The following is an 11,599-nucleotide window of genomic DNA, read 5'->3' as shown; positions in this document are numbered from 1 at the left end:
ATTTTTGGGTGTAGGGAGTTGGGAAGGATGTGCGAGTGATTTGTGACGATTGTGATGACGGCGTGAAGATGGGATTATACAGCAGGGAAAGATAGATAGGATGAGGGAAGCTAAGGGGCAAGGGCATTTGGCGGTTGTGGCAATGGGTGAGGGTGGTTTAAGCACGAGGTGGGTCGTTTGGAGCCCCAATCGCTCTTCGTGTGCACGTTAGCGCCGTGCGTGAGCACGTGTTACACAATGGCAGCGTCCGGACACTCGGGCATCACAATCCACCAATGTGCCAGTACCCCTCCATCATGATGCATTGCCAAATCACAAATAGTTTATAACACACTCAGCCTGTGTTTTAAAGCCAAAGTTGGGGCTGCAGATTAAAGTTGCGTGTCTGTGCGATACCTGATTTGTAATATATTATTGACACCGGGCACACATTTAGGGTGCGTCTTATATTCGAGAGCGTCGTAATCCTGAGAATACGGTATAGGCTGTGGCACCGCACCTAGTTGTTCTTCCGGTGCTTTGTTGAGATTATTGACCTGTTTTGGGAACCTGAATGAAGTCGAGCACAACAACCAGTCCAACACGCTGGGTTTAGTCACCATTGTTTAAATGTTTGTCTTGCCAGGTTCGAAAAGGTGACTTGGCTTTGTTCTGTTGACTTATCAGCAGATGTGCAGCATAGATCAAAGAGACCATTGATGGAATCTCTCAAGCTGATGGACGTGTCACCTGCATGGTGTCCAGGTTTTATAGCCATACACTAGTGTGTAAGTTGTCTGTTAGACAATTACTTTTGTATGGCCCGTATCAATCACTGTCTCGTCGTGGACAATGCTACAGAGGCTTGGGAGAGGTGACGTTGAATCTCCTCATCTACAGTGACATTTTGATGAAGGTCGCTGCCAAGATGAAGGAAAAGCTGACCGTTTCACAGGTAAATAGCTTTTTATTTATCGTGGAGGTGTAGGGGAGGAGCCATGGGCTGGTTTTACAAGTACCTGGGTCTTCAGAACATTCACATCCTGTCTATACTGGTCATAGGCATTAAAAAATCCAACAATGACGATAGGCCAGGCCTCGCAAGAGCTGGCAGAGCACAATCGTCACCTTACTGAGTTTCAGTGATAGGTATTGTTCTGACTTTTGATTTGGCCTGTAGACATCAAGGGTTGAAGGGCTTACCATCAGCATGGTACTCTCTATACAAATCATGTGCACATCAGGCCTGGGAAAGGAAAGCAGCAAGAAAGATGAAGAAATGTGTCGGTGGAAGAAAGCATTTCTCTTACTCTTAGTTCTGACAATAAATGATTCAGATTGTTATCCACATTCATCATGTATCTGCTGAAGAGAAAATCATATAGAGGTCCAAGACAAGAACCAGATGGAAACAACAGCGAGAATATGAGGAGGCCGTCAAGAGCCATGAGTAGTGAGGGGATCAGGACAGCGTTATGGGAAAATAACAAAATAAAACGTGGAAAAAAAACAGGTGACTAAATTAAACTATGGGGAGGTTGACAGAGTTAGTGAAAAGTTGTATTCGACAGCAGCAACATTAAGCACCTAGAAGCCTTCACGAAAGCACTTACACAATCTTGATTTGAAGCTTCCGTGACTGCAGGAATCCAAACTTTTTGGTTAGTTAGAAATAAAATAAAACAAATTATTTGACTTTACCGAAAGAACCAAAGATTAAACTTACACACTTGTAAAAGTCGAAAATCGTATTGTTACACAGTTTCATATTTTCCATAATAGAGTTTTTTTTGGTTATTGGTTGCGAAAGCCTCCATGTTAAATTGCATATTTGGTTAATTTACAAACTCCAAAGGGTAACCAAAAAATGGATGATCTGATAACATTTGTTTCTGAAATACACAATCATATGGTCAATGTGTTTAGCATTGTGAAAGGAATGTGCTGGTTGTTACAGGCAAGACCAATACAAAGTGGAAAAAAGCATACCGAAGTCATTCAAAAAATGGAGGTTTTGTGAATGAGAAGTAACAAAGTGAACACGTAGGCTCTCGTGACGAAGCTGGCTGTCTCCTGAAGAAGAGAGCTGAAATTACTGGCAAAACGTCGTACTCAGATTGGCAATGTTGTGGCTTGGCTCTCCATCACACCGGCGTGCTGTATTAGTAACGAATTGGCACGTTCTGTTTATGTGACAAAACGGTCTAATTGGCTTTGTCGGGTTGCGGCGGGTTTAATGACAATCTTAATTTTTGGAGCTTTTATATAGTCACGCGATCTAACCGAAAAAAATGTATAATGAAAAGTAACATGTTTATTGTTTGAAATATATAGTGACTTTTTAGTGTAAAACCCCACTAGGTTGCAACCATTCGCAGATTAAATAGTTGGTCACATTCGTTATTATTAGCTATTGTCTACCAAATGCTGATTGGAGCCCTCCTCACACTGTCACCATTCCACAGTCAAGTGCCACCTTCCATCTCACTTCTGCACATCACTCTGTCTCCACTCTAAATGTTATTTAGAATGTATTCAACAGTCCAATCAGTGAACACTCAATATTCACATTCACCAGAAATGGACAAAATTCCTGACCCATGTTTGGTGAATTTGCAAACTCCAAAGAGTAACCAGAGAATGGATGATCTGATAAGATTTGTGTCTGAAATACACAATCATATGGTGAACAACATGTTGACCATTTTTAGAGGAATGTGCTGGTTGTTACAGACAAGACCAGTACATAGTGGAATAAAGCATACCAAAGTCATTTTAAAAAGATAATTGCTGTGAATGGAAAGTAACACGTTTATTATTTGAAATAGAGCTGCTTTTTAGTTGTGGGAAATAACAAAAGAAAACGTGGGAAAAAACAAGAGACTAAATTAAACCAATGGGAGGTTGACAAAAGAGTTTGTGAAAAGTTGTGTTTGACATCACCAACATGCAGCAGTCGATGCAGCCACGTCGCCAAGTAAATACTATTCACAGCGAAATGATAAAGCACTTACTTGTAGTTTTCCCCTCATACAGTATTGTGCGATATGTTCTTCCATAATGCGCTTGGTATATTTGTTTCTCAGAGGTGACAATCTTACTAATACTTGAGTATATCAATGAATAATATGTATAAAAAGTGTATATAAAAAGTGTATAAAAAGATTTGCGTTAAATTTCGATTTAAAGCTTTTCGTGACTGCAGGAAATCATCTTCTTGGTTCTTTCGGTAAAGTCACGTAGAAGGGAAGTGATACAATAATAAAAATAAAACATAATAAAATAATTCTCACGACGTTTCGGCCACAACGCAAGCAGCCGTCCTCAGGTGAAAACCAGGTCTGTCGAGGCGACAGCGTCTGAATGAAACAGTTTATATATATGCTCCAAGCACGTGTGCTGTTTCATTCAGACGCTGTCGCCTCGACAGACCTGGTTTTCACCTGATGACGGCTGCTTGCGTTGTGGCCGAAACGTCGTGAGAATTATTTTATGTTTTATTTTTATCATTTTATTACTTCCCTTCTACGTGACTTTACCGAAAGAACCAAGAAGAAGATTTGCGTTGTCATGTTAACTGTGGCATATGTTCAAACTACTAACCCACAAAAGATTCACGTATGAAGCTTTTATAAAGAAAGCACTTGAAAAACAGTCATAACATGTCACGGTAGAGACACTCACACGTAAGACTGTAACACTCCTCCCACACATTGGGCAAGGCTTGGGGAAATGTCAGCCACTGACAAAAAAACTGGCCCTGAGCCTGCCCACAGGACATGGATGTACCTTTATAACTGTGAGTGAATTTGACCGTTTGGATCAGGCTCGACAAGACTCCCCTCAAAACATCTACTCGACAGAGCTCCTTCATCTGGTATCAGCTGTGTAACAGATGCCTCGCAACTAAATTGTTTAAATTCTTCTAAATTGTTTAGTCTACTATACCAAAAGGGTCTGTAAAAATCAAAATAGATAATATCCATATGTTGAAACTGTTTTGAAAAAACTAGCTAAAGTTATTAAGGATAGTGTTTATATGATACTTTTTATTTAAGAGAGTCTGCAAAATTACTCTTAATCGCCTGCTTTTGAATATTTTATAGTGTGCCAGTGGCGAGATGTTAACTACCTCGCTTGGTATACACGGGGTCGTGGGCTCGATCTCGACCGTGTTGTCTGTATATTTGGAGTTTGCATGTTTTCCCCATGGTCGTGTGGATTTTTCTCCAGGTCCTCAAGTTTTTCCCTCCACACTTAGAAGCATGCGTTTAGAGTATTTGGCTGCTATACATTTCCACGTCATGATAAGCCACTTCGTTGAGCTTTCATTTGTGGCAAGGTTGCTTCTGAAAAAGAGCTATATCGCTCAGTGGGCTTCACCTGGTTAAATAAAAAAGAGTTAGTTTTAGTTAATATGTGCATCGAAAAGTTTGTACCACTAACCACGAATGGAAAGATAAAGAGTCTTCGGGTTTGCCGTTACTTAACTGTAAAAGTGTAAAACGGCAGTGTTTAAAATGTGATGGTAATAAACATGTTTTTTTGCTCACAATCTACCGAAATGTTGATAAAAAATACAGATTCTAAATATATTTAAAGGGACATAAAGTACATTTGTACGTAAATAATCTAAACACAGCAACGACGAATAAAATGGAGACCAAAGAAAAAAGAATCTGGTATCGTCAAGAGAATTTTTTTTAAGTTACGACGGTTAAACCAAGATGACCAAATCAGATGGAATGTGCCTGATCTCCTCAGATCTGAGAAATAAAGGTTTGAGCCTGGGTAGTATTTGGATGGGTGACAATATGCGTACAGCAAATATTAGACACTCATGTGGGGCCACATTGTGGGCAAGCAGAGGGCAGTGGAGCAAAATCAATTGTTGTACTATATTGTGCTCCCACGTCTATGATCCCTGGCTTCACCAACCTACACTAACCAGCGTGGTGAAGTATGGTCAAGCCACCTCCATGGCCTGCACGGCGTGGCGAGGACCTTATCCAGCAGTAGATTAACAAAGTTCTGCACATGTCATTGTACAGTAATTTATTTAGTTTGAAAATGCATATTTGTCAAAACAGTGCACATGCTAACTTTTGTGAACTTTAGTGAGAAACTTTAGGTGGGAGACAAAATGACAGAATGTGGCTTTATCTACGTGTTGGTTCCATATTTTGATATTTTACAGCCGTGCTAATTTGTCAGCATCATGGTTAACAGATGTAGGTGTTCTACCACTGGTAAATTTTGGAATGTTTTAAAATTTTCGTGCTTTACTTTTTTTAAGGTGAGATAGCTTCAACAACATCGAGTCATGAATATTGCAATGAGCACGCTGTGCCTGATGCTGTTCATCGTTCACGCACAAGGTGAGTTTCTCAGCTGGACGTGAATTCTGACAAAATGTGTTTTGTACTTGTTGCTTATGTATGTTGAACTTGTTTGTTGAACTTCTTCCGCACCGTACGTAGCCAACCTTGCTATTCGGAGGTGTAGAATATATATAGCATACTACCAAAATAAATAACTTGGCTATTGCAAGAACATTTCAAGTCGAGCTTCTGAGTCGCAACTGGAAATTGTCTTATCTTTTCATAAACATGTGTGAGTTATAAATAGTTGTATTATTTATATAGTATTGTTTCCTACATTTATTCTTGAATCACGATTTCAGTTGTAAACATCAATATGCGTGATCATTAGCCATAATCTATCCACTGCTGGATGAAAGCATTTCCCAGCTGTTGCCATCTCTTATAGCCTCATGATGTAACAATCCATGTAGATTCTGTACACCAGTTTATTGGATCCATCTCTGTCTGTATTGGCAATCCCCTTGGGTGTTCTCCCTCATTAGGCTGCCATTCCATCTTAAGTCCCATTCCTTCGAGTAATGTCTCCAGTCCTAGCCCATTTACTTCCTAAAAAGTTAATGTTCTCTTATCTGTGTGTTGTTGTTCCTTTTACTTTCTCTAAGTGTAACTGCAAGCATGCATCTCCCGATGCTTCTTTGTACTTTTCAGCCCTTGTTCCATTTTGCTTGTCAATGTCCTTGTTACACATCCATTTGTCATAGCAGATAATGTACACTGATAAAAAACGTGCGTCTTCAGCACAGTGGTATGTTTTCCAAAAGCACTTTAACCTGTTCTCGTCCATTAGAGATGAGGCTGCTTACAAAAAAATCAACTGATTGTTAATTAAATGTTGAAAGAAGACTTCTCCAAACCAATATTAGTCAGAGGGTTTGTTTGACCACAATTCACCATGTTGGTCAGCACAGGATGGTAATGGTTGTGAGTGTGGGGGGTAGGCGGTGCAGAACTGGCTTATCTAGCTCCACCCTGCGTGTAATAATACATCAGTATAATGTGTGTGTCTGTGTTTTCATATTTTACAGCACAGGATTCAGACAAGCCTCCGCAAAAAGAAAGAATAATTGGTATGAGTAATAATCGCACAACTTGTGTTTTGTTATTCTTGCCCCATTGCAAAGGGAGTAGGAGTGGTTTGACTCAACGTAAAGCGTAGGTTTGCCGTGATACGACTATAACGATATACGATCCACAATAATCGCATGGTCTATTTTGTAAATTACAGTAATGATTATAAACATTTGGTTTTTCGATGCACACACTTTTATTTGCGCTCAAAAGTAGAAAATACATTATTTTGACCCCAGAATTAATCAAATTTGATGTGCTGAATAAAAGTTGGTGGTTTCTTTTAGATGTGTTTAATTTGCTTTATGCAAGCCACCCACTTTTATTCAGCATATCAAATTTGATTAATTTTGTGTAGAGGAGCTCACAAATCCTTGAAAGATCTGGGCAAAGTCCCATCGGTGAGCTCCTCCGGCAGGCAAGGCTGCGTTGGCTGGGTCACGTAGCCCGCATGCCCAGCCACCGCATGCCTAAACAGCTTTTGTTCAGCCGGATCGAGGGGGCTAAACGGGCGCGGCAGGGGCTAGAGAAGAGATGGAGTGATGTGGTACAGGAGGACGTGGAGCTGAGTGGACTTGCCGATGACTGGTACCAGCGGTGTCAAGATCGGCCTCTGTGGAGGAGGCTCGTGAAGGACGCTACTGGGCAGTTGGAGGCAGTCGCCCTCCAGCAACAACGGAGGGAGGAGGAACGACGCTCACAACGAGCAGAGCGCCGGGTGGCTAAAGCACAGCAAGTTGGCACAGTAGGGGGCACAGGTGGTGCATCAGACAGTCATCTCGGTCATCTCAGTCAGTCGACCCGTGGCACCTGGGTCTGCCCCGTGGCCTCCTGCCAGCGGGTGTTCGACACTTCACGTGGCCTCAAGGTGCACATGGCCTGGCACAAGCGTCGTGGTGACGTCACCGCCACTTAGTGGTGAATGGCGGTTGTTGTTGTGTGTGTGTGTGCAAGTATGTGTGTGGGTCAATGTCTGTAAGTGCGTGTAAGTCGATGTGTGTGTCTGTCTTTTTCGCCCGGGCAACGCCGGGTACTTCCCGCTAGTAGGTAAATAAATGTTATTTTAGTGGACATCAGCCCAGAGAGCCACTTTGCAGCCTCTTCCTCCAGCACGTTCAGGGTAACCAATCTGCCTGGCACTCCCAGACGCACTTCGCAACCGATGACGACGGTGCGCCATGGACTTCTGACTCCCTGCATTCAAACAGTGGGCTGTCACGTAGGCCCCATCGATGTTCGGAAGCAGCACACACTCCCTGATCACACCAGTAGCGGTTTAACTGTAACATACATAGAAAGCTCTTATCTCTGGCTTGTATATCTTGCTTATGTTATAGTTCGTAAAGTGATTTACATTTTGTTTTTCAGGTACTATTTTAGACTTCATCAAGCAATGTGTGGGATTTTTTTCGAATAAGGGTAAGTGATATCTTAATTTTACCAATCGCATTCCTAATTTAAGGTACACACATATATATTGGTGTATATATCAAATTAATATGAATCTATATCGCTGCTTGAATGTAATGACACACTGTTAGTGACAAATGTGTTTTTGTGAGTTAATTATTTGACATGACATTTAGGAAACAAGTTTAAACACTAGAAAATAAATGCCTACTGTTTATTAGAAAATCATCACAATATCCAATGTAATTAAGTTGTAAATTAGGACTGTTTAAATTTTTTTCCAAAATAAAGTTCAGTATTGCGATCTGTTATATTAACATCATGACAAATAAATATAGAGCATTCAACATAAATTACTAATCATGCAGTAACATATTAACTTGGTGAGGAATGGAATTTTAACAACTAGAATAATGTAACAGACAGTGAAGGTCAGAATCACTGTAGAAAGAAGTGAACCAAATCACAAACGAGTGATGAACCCTGCCAGTGGTAGCATACAGAGAAAACAGGAAAATCGCAGAAGGGTAAAGTGTACTTTGAGGCTCTATATTGTCAAGAAGGAAGCCAGTCAGATTTGACATAGAAGAAGAGGAAAAGGTGGGACTTAGAAGCCAAGGTTCCTGTTATTCTATAAAGTTAAAGTCATCGCAGTAATCAAAGGCATGAAGCCAGCGACGGCAGCAGGATTTGATGGAATGCCTTCAGAAATTATAAAGCGTTTTTGTGAAGAACCAATGTGTGATTTGCCTAGATTTTGTGAACTATTCATGAGAGAAAAAAAATACCAACATATTTAAATGAATTAAATTTCCCCAATTCTAAAGAAACCAAATGCAACTAACGTCTCAGAGTTAAAAATAATTAATATGATACCAGATGGCAATGGTTGTGCTAAACATTATTTAATCAAGGATCAAAATCAAAGCAGAGGCATACATTGCAAAGGGCCAATTTATTATCGTATTGGGAACAAGAGAAACAATTGCAGTAATGAGAATGATCGAATAAAGGTGCTTAGAGTTTATCCGAGGAGTTTATGTTTGTTTACTTCAATCAGAATATATTGTTCAATGTACTAAATAAAATCAGAGTAGACTGGAAAGATAGACGGCTAATTGTGGGCTGGTACATGGGTCAAACATCAACAGTGCAAGTAGTAGTATCGTACGATGCGTCTTAAATATATGAAGTTTGAAATATTGTTTCGGTATTTATTATGATTTACATATTTTTTTATTGACAATTAGTTATTTTAGTTTTAAAATTGTATAAAATTGATGCGATGCACCTTGTGATATGGAGGTCACTTAATGTCTCTTTAAAAAAAATATCCTTCAGCAAAAGGGTTTACCTGCCAAGTGGGAATGGAGGATGAGTTGAATACAGTACGTTGTCTCCCTGAACAAAAATCCTGTCTCACTGCAAAAGTAACTGTTGGTAAGGTGAACCTCACTGTTGTGCTGCCTTCATACAAAGCAATTTTTTCGTCTTCTCTGTTCATTGTTCTGATTTTCTTAATATATTTTATTCTTTCACGTGTCTGTGTTTTTAAACAGGGAATTACACATTCACTTACAAGAGCTGTGCTTCGGAACTGGATTGTGTCTTTAAAGAACGCATTCGAAAAATGGTCCTCAACGATGTGGTAGATGCGTATGAGGATACTCGTGGGTGCATCCTAAATAGCTATGAATGCAACAGCGCCCCACATGGTGGTGCACCTCGTTCCTTGGCTCTGCTTATCCTCCCCATTATATCCCTCTTTGTATTTTCCAGCTAACTTTCTCGCAGGGCTAGGTACGCACAATGACCCTACCGTTGCTGTTAAGTGTGGGGCTAATCTATTAAAAGAGCAGTTGCTCTTACATTGTTCACAAGGGGTACTCATTTTATGTACCTCATAAGTATAATGTAATGCGTCAACCTGCCAACTAGGATATCAACGCAAGATCTCTGTATTGTTCATCTGGATCTCCACCACACCATCTCCCGACTTTCAAATAGGAGTTATACTTTAAAATGGTATCAATTATTCATGAGGCAAAACAATCTGCTCTGTGCAATGCAATACATGGTTAAAGCAATTATGTAACAACAATGTACAATCGGGTTAGAGTATTCAGTCCACAGCTTAAAGCTTGTAATTTCAATAGCAGTCGGGGGAACGGCATATTCCAAAGTTTAAAAGTTTATGTTACGTTATTGCAATCACAATGAGTACTTTAATCGGTGTTTATAATAATCAAATATGCTTTTAATTGTACCCCCCCCCCCCATAAACTTATGACCATGATAAGCACTGAACAATAGTGCCACACGTTCCTTTCCGCCTCTACTACAGCCCCTCTCTACTGAGGAATGCTTTTGATTTTACTTAACAGGAAGTTAATTTAAAGCTCATAGTAAGATTGGATTGGTGTAGAATGGTAGTGCAATAGTTCACACACTGCATGATGAACCTAGAGACCTGGGTCTAATTCCCGTCCACGACTGCAAGGCACGTGGTGGTCTTTACTGAGCAGTGGATTTATAAAGGAACGTTTAACTGAATCATGAAAAAACAAGTAAACGATCTATACTTTTTCTTGGTTCTTTCGGTAAAGTCATGTAGTAGGGAAATAATAGAATAATAAAAATAAAACATAATAAAATAATTCTCACGACGTCTCGGCCACCACGCAAGCAGCCGTCCTAACGTGAAGAACATGTCTCTCGGAAAGACAGACCTGTTCTTATTTTATTGTTTGATTTGCATTATTTTATTATTTCCCTTCTACGTGAATTTACCAAAAGAACCAAGATGATGAATCCCTGCAGTCAGGAAAGCTTTAAATCGAGATCTCTACTTTCATAAATTTGTAATGCACTTGAACAAATGTACTACTATGGGAACCTCATTTGCCAGTAAAAATATGATAATTGGTTCTTTACCCTTCTATCTGGCAACAAAACTGACACCTTTTTACAAGGAGTCATGTTTGCATAGACCACAATACCTGCAATATGGGTTGGACCAACCCATATGAGACTAGGCTCTAAGGAAAGCTGTCTCGGGTGTGGACCAATCAACTTTAAGGACAGTGCACATTATCAGAGTTATGTTCTTTTGTTTGTATTATGACTGCAGGTATTGCGGTCTATGCAAACATGACTCCTTGTAAAAAGGTGTCAGTTTTGTTGCCAGATAGAAGGGTAAAGAACCAATTATCATTGAACAAATGTAGTTCATGCTGGAGTATATTACATCTAAATTAACTTCCACTTCCCGAGTGGAAGGATAAAGCCCTCTCCAGTTCGCCCGCTCTGCTCTTCCACGCCCGTGGTTGCTACCACTCGCATTGTGCAGCTTCCTTGAACCAGCGATACGCCCATTCATAAACTATGAGATGGCGTTATGGGTTTTTAAAAAAATATATTTTTTATATTAAAGTGTGTAACTAGGTGTGTATTTTTAATGTTATGGCAGATTGGGAAAACTATGTTAAGAAATTTCCGTAATTTAATCGTTTGGGAAAATAATGGTGGTATGAACATGTGTGATTTTTGTAATTACGTGATATTGCTGGAAAATATATAATAAATGTTGTCTTTCAATATTGTGCGAAAACAGTGTTTATGTAGCTTGTTTATAGCACCTTTAACCTTTTTTTAAAGCACATACATTTCTCCTGCAAATATCGAAACACTTAAGAAACATAGGTGTTGGGGCGCCGCCCCACCAAGAAGCTGCAGATGAGAAATTTAATAAAAAAAAG

At 39.9% G+C, this 11,599-nt stretch overlaps 1 long non-coding RNA gene across 1 annotated transcript; it reads left to right on the top strand.

Annotated features, from left to right (window-relative positions):
• Positions 1 to 3,753: 3,753 nt before the first annotated feature.
• LOC144720618 (uncharacterized) lies at positions 3,754 to 11,438 on the top strand. The gene is made up of 6 exons (XR_013585784.1): positions 3,754 to 3,856; positions 5,276 to 5,357; positions 6,389 to 6,430; positions 7,800 to 7,850; positions 9,183 to 9,281; positions 9,401 to 11,438. It is a non-coding gene; the product is annotated as an uncharacterized LOC144720618 (long non-coding RNA).
• The last annotated feature ends 161 nt before the right edge of the window (positions 11,439 to 11,599 follow it).

The sequence above is a fragment of the Lampetra planeri genome, chromosome 9 (assembly GCF_965212315.1).
Source record: "Lampetra planeri chromosome 9, kcLamPlan1.2.h2, whole genome shotgun sequence".
NCBI lineage: Eukaryota > Metazoa > Chordata > Hyperoartia > Petromyzontiformes > Petromyzontidae > Lampetra > Lampetra planeri.
The sequence above is the reverse complement of the archived record's forward strand: the minus strand, read 5'-3'. Positions and strand labels throughout refer to the sequence as shown.